At 46.6% G+C, this 5,740-nt stretch overlaps 1 protein-coding gene across 3 annotated transcripts in view; it reads left to right on the forward strand.

Annotated features, from left to right (window-relative positions):
• The first annotated feature begins 4,967 nt into the window (after nucleotides 1-4,967).
• LOC121932230 (protein ANTAGONIST OF LIKE HETEROCHROMATIN PROTEIN 1-like) overlaps nucleotides 4,968-5,740 on the forward strand; it is a 12,539-nt gene continuing 11,766 nt past the window's right edge. For all 3 annotated transcript variants that reach the window (XM_042470735.1, XM_042470734.1, XM_042470736.1), the window contains exon 1: nucleotides 4,968-5,358. The gene's annotated coding sequence lies outside the window, so the exon portion shown is untranslated. The remainder of the gene's footprint in view (nucleotides 5,359-5,740) is intronic.

Raw genomic sequence — 5,740 nt, forward strand, 5'->3', positions numbered from 1 at the left:
AAAGTCCACTACCTGAGTTGCGCCACCTGTCTGTCAAATGGGAGCATGAAAAGCTGTTTCTCACAGAACATTTGTGAGCATGGGTGAGATTATGTTTCTCAGCCATTTCAACACAATTGTACTTGGATGGGTGGGAAAGCATAAGCCAACATTTAGCTTGCACTTTCTACCACTAAAAAGAGAGACACTTAGACACCAGAAGCTGTGGTCGCAGCCATTCTAGGTTAAATCCAAATACAGAGTGGGCTGAGGAGAGGACAGATACTCAGCTCTTCCCCACTGCAGTTTGCAACCACTTTAACAGCCATGATTCTTAGAAAATCTTGGTATTTGTAGTTTGGTGAGGTTTCCATCCTGGTCTGTCAGAGAGCTTGCCATACTAGCAATCCCAGGATTCTGTAGTCATAGCAGTTAAAGTGGTGTCAGACTGGTTAAATTCTGCAGTCTGGATGCACCCATATTTTGTGCTGCAGGGAAGTGTTGTGTTCTGCCTTCCTGGGTTCAGTTCCACCACTGACAAAAGATTCCTGGCCGAGTTCTGCTTCCTGTTTCAATTGGTTGTGGTCCACCATCCAACTTTTTCCTCTCACACCTTTAAAAAAATGAAGCAGAAACACCCAAAGCTTGAGTTCTGGAAGCACTGTTCTTGCAAGACTTTGGGCCTGAACAGACAGACCAAAATAAAGCTGCTTCAGGTCACTTGGGAGGTATGCTGTTTAAATGACACACACATCTTAAGAGTCCAGAAGCTGCAGTCTAGTACTTAGGACTGGAGCATGGCTTTGGTGCAGCCTCTGGCCTCTTAGGATGCGTGCAGCATTTAAACAGTATATCTCCAAAATGGCCCGAAGCAGCTTTATTTTGACCTGTCTGTTCGGGCCCTTTATCTTGCTGGGACTGTGTAAGAAACAGCCCTTGAGGGCTGCAATTCTCAATGGCGGAAAGGGCAGTGGGAGAAATGACTGGTTTTGTCTCCAGAGCATGAGACCTGGGTTGATTTAATTTATTTGAGCTGCGGATTAAGGGAAACTGCCTGGTCATGAGCCATGGGCAGGGCTTTGCTTGGCCCTTAAATAGGAGAGGCATTTATGCTCCAGCCACTAAAGCAGCCAAGTTTCTTTGTCTCCAAAAGGAGGGCCCAATTTCCTCACTGAACAAGCTTTGCATTCTGACTGTATCATGCTCAGAAGGAAAACAGCTTGATTGGAGAGGGAGGAACCCAAGGAACTGAATCAAGACATGTGAGAAGTTTGGTACCATAGCTGCCAGAAAAAGAGAATTCTGGTCACCTGAATACCACACTACAGTGTTACAGTGGTATTATTCCACTTTAACTGCTATGGCTGCCTCCTGTGGCCTTCAGGGGTTAGTAGTGTAGTGAGGCCTAAGAGCTCTCTGGCTGAGAGTTCTAAATGCCCCTCCTTAAACTGCAGATCCCAGGATTCCACAGGAGGCAGCCAAAGTGGCATAATAGTGCTGTAACAGTGTAGTGTGATATAAATAGACAACAGCCAAGGAAGTAAAGGGAACCTGGCCATTCCAACTCCTATGTAAGCTTCTTTGATGCAGTAGGTCTATTCTAGTTGAGTTTACCCAGGCAAAAATCCAAAAAGCCTTCTAGTGGCTGCTTCAAGATGTGGGTGGGGGAAACAAGCTGGAAGGAAGACGGCAGGGAAAGGAGAGACCAGAGTATAAGTGGAAATAAATACAAAGAGAGGAGGAAAAGTTACTGCTGGGCTCTTGAGGGCTTTTCCTTCATAATCAAGAAAGAGGATCCTAAATAACACCTGACTGGCTGCCAGAGAAATTTCACATTCCTGTGTTCTTGATCACATGAGAAAACCTCCTCCAACTTGGGGGTCCTCTAGATATTTTGGATTGCAACTCAGGCTAGCTTTGCAAATTTTCCATATGGAAAATTACAGCAACATTCTCTTGATTCGCTTATAAAACGAAATGCAGTTCTGCATGGCACAGACCAAAAGAATCAGACACATGGCATCCAATGAAGGACTGCAAAGAAGAAGAGTTTGGATCTTCTCCCTCAGGTAGCCCAGTCTAAAAATCTGGTGTAAAGCAAAGACAACAAATAGGCTTCCTTCAGTGGCATCACTGAGGAGGTGCAAGGGGTGCGGACCACACCAGGTGACACACTAAGGTGGGGTGAAACCACTTCTGCTCAAACACCTGCATTTGGGCAGAAACACTGTGGCATTTGCCTGTATCCTTTTAAAATGTTTTAAGAGATGGTGGGAGTGGGGAGAACCTCCATGGGAGAAGAAAGGAGCCCCCCCAAAAATTTTAAAAATTGAAATTGAAATTTCAAAATTGTGTTTTTAATGATTTTTTAAAATAAATTATTCTTTTAAAATTTTCTTTAAAAACATTATATTTTAACTCAGTCTTCACTATGTATATGCAAATACATTTAGATTATGCATCTGAAGGTATACTTTTTAATTTTGCTGTTGTTTATGTCACAACTATTAGCATGACATTCCGTGGTATATGGGAATTAGGATTTAGGAGTAACATTAGTGCAAAAATATTTACTAAGGATTCTGTATGGTGTGAAATGGGAAGAGGTCAATGACACCATGAGTGACCACACCAGGTGACACCAACTCTAAGGAGGCCACTGCTCCCCAGATGTTGTGAACTACAACTCCCATTGTCCCTGAGTCCCTTGGGCACATGGATTGCAGTGTACTGGAGTTCTGAACTCTAACTGAACTGGAGAGTGTGAGCCTGAAGAAGGCTAAACTACACACCATCACTAAAAACAGCAAAAAAAAAAAACCCTGAAATACTGACATCTTTCTCCTTCCCAGCCTTTGTGTAGCCTTATCTCTGTGTAAACTCAAACTAACTGAGTTTCCTTCCCTGGGAGTGTGTACACTGGATGTGCTTTGTGCACATCGTCTTTGATTGGATCCCATAGAATGAAACTGAAAGATGGTTCCTGATCCTCCCTTGAGAACAGCAGCATAAAATGAAACTCTTCCTGTGTGAATGGACATCAGACGGAGGAGTACCACTCACCCCCCCCCTTTTCTTTCCTCTTAAGGGCAGTTAGGGATGAGATAAATACCATAAAGGTATTTCTTGCCTGATCTTGGAAGCTAAGCAGGGCCAGCCCTGGTCAGTACCTGGATGGGAGACTGTGCAGAGGAGAAGGAACTGGCAAAACCACTTCTGAGTATGCCTTGCCTAAGAAAACCCTCTGAAAAATGCCTGGGGTTGTCCCAGTTGACACACATACACAGGAGCATGTGTGCAACTGATTTAGGCTACCTCCTACACAATCCTCACTTTAGCTATTGTGGGCCATCCACTGCTTTCATTTCTAAGCAGAGAAGTATGTGAGATTCTCTCATATGCACTGTCCTGAAAAGTCTACTTCCAACACCATCATTGATGACTTTTGTGGAAACCCCATGACAGGGTCGCCTTAGGGTCCCCATAAAACTTGAAAGCACACAACAACAACAACAACAACAACAACAACCCAGCCTTTCGTCCACTGAACTGAAGGTGGCCTTCATCTCCCTTATTACTATTTGAAAAAGTGGCAACGCTCTCTCACACACCTCTAGGTCAACGAAAGGTGGCCAAAGCTGCAGGAGATGTTCTCTGGAATGACTCTTCTTATTTTGGTAACAAAAAACAAAAACAAAAAATCATAGAATCATAGAGTTGAAAGAAACCACAAGAGCCATCCAGTCCAACCCCCTGCCATGCAGGAACTCTGAGTCAAAGCATCCCCAGTCACACCATAATGCCCTAGGACTTGGCATCCCTGGATGATGGAAGAGGTGTGCCTTCATCCAAGCTGACCTTTACACTTTCTGAGCCTCACTGGCATTAAAAGGACCCCATCCGAGGCTGTGATAGTGGCACATGTGCTATGGAGGCAGGGTGAACTACACCTCCAAATGAACCACATTACAAAGGTCTTTTGTTGACTAGAGATGTACCTACACTGTTGAAGTAATGCAGTTCGACACTACATTAACTACCGTGGCTCCATCCTACAAAATCCTGGGTTCTGTAGTTTGGTCGGGCACCAGCACTTTGGCAGAGAAGGCTAAAGATCTTGTGAAACTACAACTCCCAGGATTTAATAGGAGGTACATCACCTTCAAGTGGTGTCAAAACTGCATTATTTCTACAGTGCAGATGCAACTCATCCCGAAATTTCTTTCCAATCTTCTATACCCCGATCCAGCCAAACTCCTGCTAGTACTAACCCTCAGCCAATTTAAGGGGGATTTACTCCTTGCAACCTAAATTTGCAATCCTGAAGTTTTTGAATACACACACACACACACTTCAGGGCGAGAAATCCTAGAATCCCCCAGGACGGAGCCAGGGCAGTTAAAACGATGTCAGACTGGAAAATCTCCCATTCTTTTTGTTTGGTTTGTAACATCTTGCCTGATGAAGAAGAAGCCCCGAAAGCTTGCCACAGGTGTATTGTGCATTTCGGTTGGCCACTAACTGATGGGTTTGTGTTTGTTATGGATTAAAAGGGGCTGTCTAAAAGAGGCCCTGGCCCTTTCCCCACCCTCCGGGAATGGGGTTTCCAAAGAGCCGCGTAAACAGCAATTGTTTTGCCTGTCTGCAGCAATAGTCCGGCTTGAGAGCGCTTTAACTGCCATGGCTCCATGCGATGGAATTCTGGGTATGGTAGTGTGCCCATGGTAGTGGACCATGCCCAGAATTCCATAGCATGGAGCCATGGCAGTTAAAGCAATCTCAAACCGGATTATCGCTCCAGTGCGAATGCAACCTCTGAAACGATCCCTTCCTCCCTAATTTCCAAAGCTCCCTTTCCATCCCTTCTGAGCCTCCTCCTCTGCTCCAAGGGAGGCGGGGAGAGACCCGAAGGCCGGCCTTTCTGGCTTTGGAGGTTGCTGTCAAGCTGTGACAGATGCCAGACTCCGGCGCTACCGTTCCTCGGGGGGGGGGACTCCCCATCCTTCCCAGCCAGCCCTTTCTTTTCCTTTCCTCCTCCAAGAGGGGATGGGAAGAAGAAAAAGCCTCCCCCCACAACTGAGCCAAATGATGCCAGCGGGAAAAGTCCAAGCAGAGCCACTGGAAGGAGTGCCGCCACTGCCTTTTCCTCTCTTCTCGGCCTTGGGAAGAGGATGAGAGCCATCGCGGCCTAGTGGTTGGACTCTGGAGACCAGGGTTCAAAACCCCGATCGGCCACGGAAAGGGCGATCTTGGCCAAATCCCACTCTCTCAGCCTGGCCATCCCTCCCTGAAGAAACCTGCCAAGAAAACCCGGCCATCGGGTCTCCATGGCTTGAAAGAAAACAAAGCACCCGGAGGAGGATCGGACAGGGATTTCAGGTAAGCCACGTTTAGGCTCTTCCATAGCCCACCGGGTGCCGCTCCACTTGACACGCGTCTAGGATAAGCACGTCGGAAGGAGTGGGCCACAAGGGTCCAAAACACACTGCGGAAATAATCCAGGTTGAGACCGCTTTAACCGCCCTGGCTCAATGCTAGGCAATCCTGGCAACTGGAGTTCTGGGAGACATTTGGCCTTCTCTGTCAGAGAGTTCTGGTGCCACAATAAAAGTACAACTCTGAGCCAGGGCGGTTAAAGCGGTCTTAAACTGGATTAGTCCTGTTTTGGACCAAGGTCTCTCTCAAGACTAGGGAGGCCAAAAGGACCGGAAGGAAGGAAGGAAGGAAGGAAGGAAGGAAGGAAGGAAGGAAGGAAGGAAGG

Source organism: Sceloporus undulatus, chromosome 5, assembly GCF_019175285.1.
Source record: "Sceloporus undulatus isolate JIND9_A2432 ecotype Alabama chromosome 5, SceUnd_v1.1, whole genome shotgun sequence".
NCBI lineage: Eukaryota > Metazoa > Chordata > Lepidosauria > Squamata > Phrynosomatidae > Sceloporus > Sceloporus undulatus.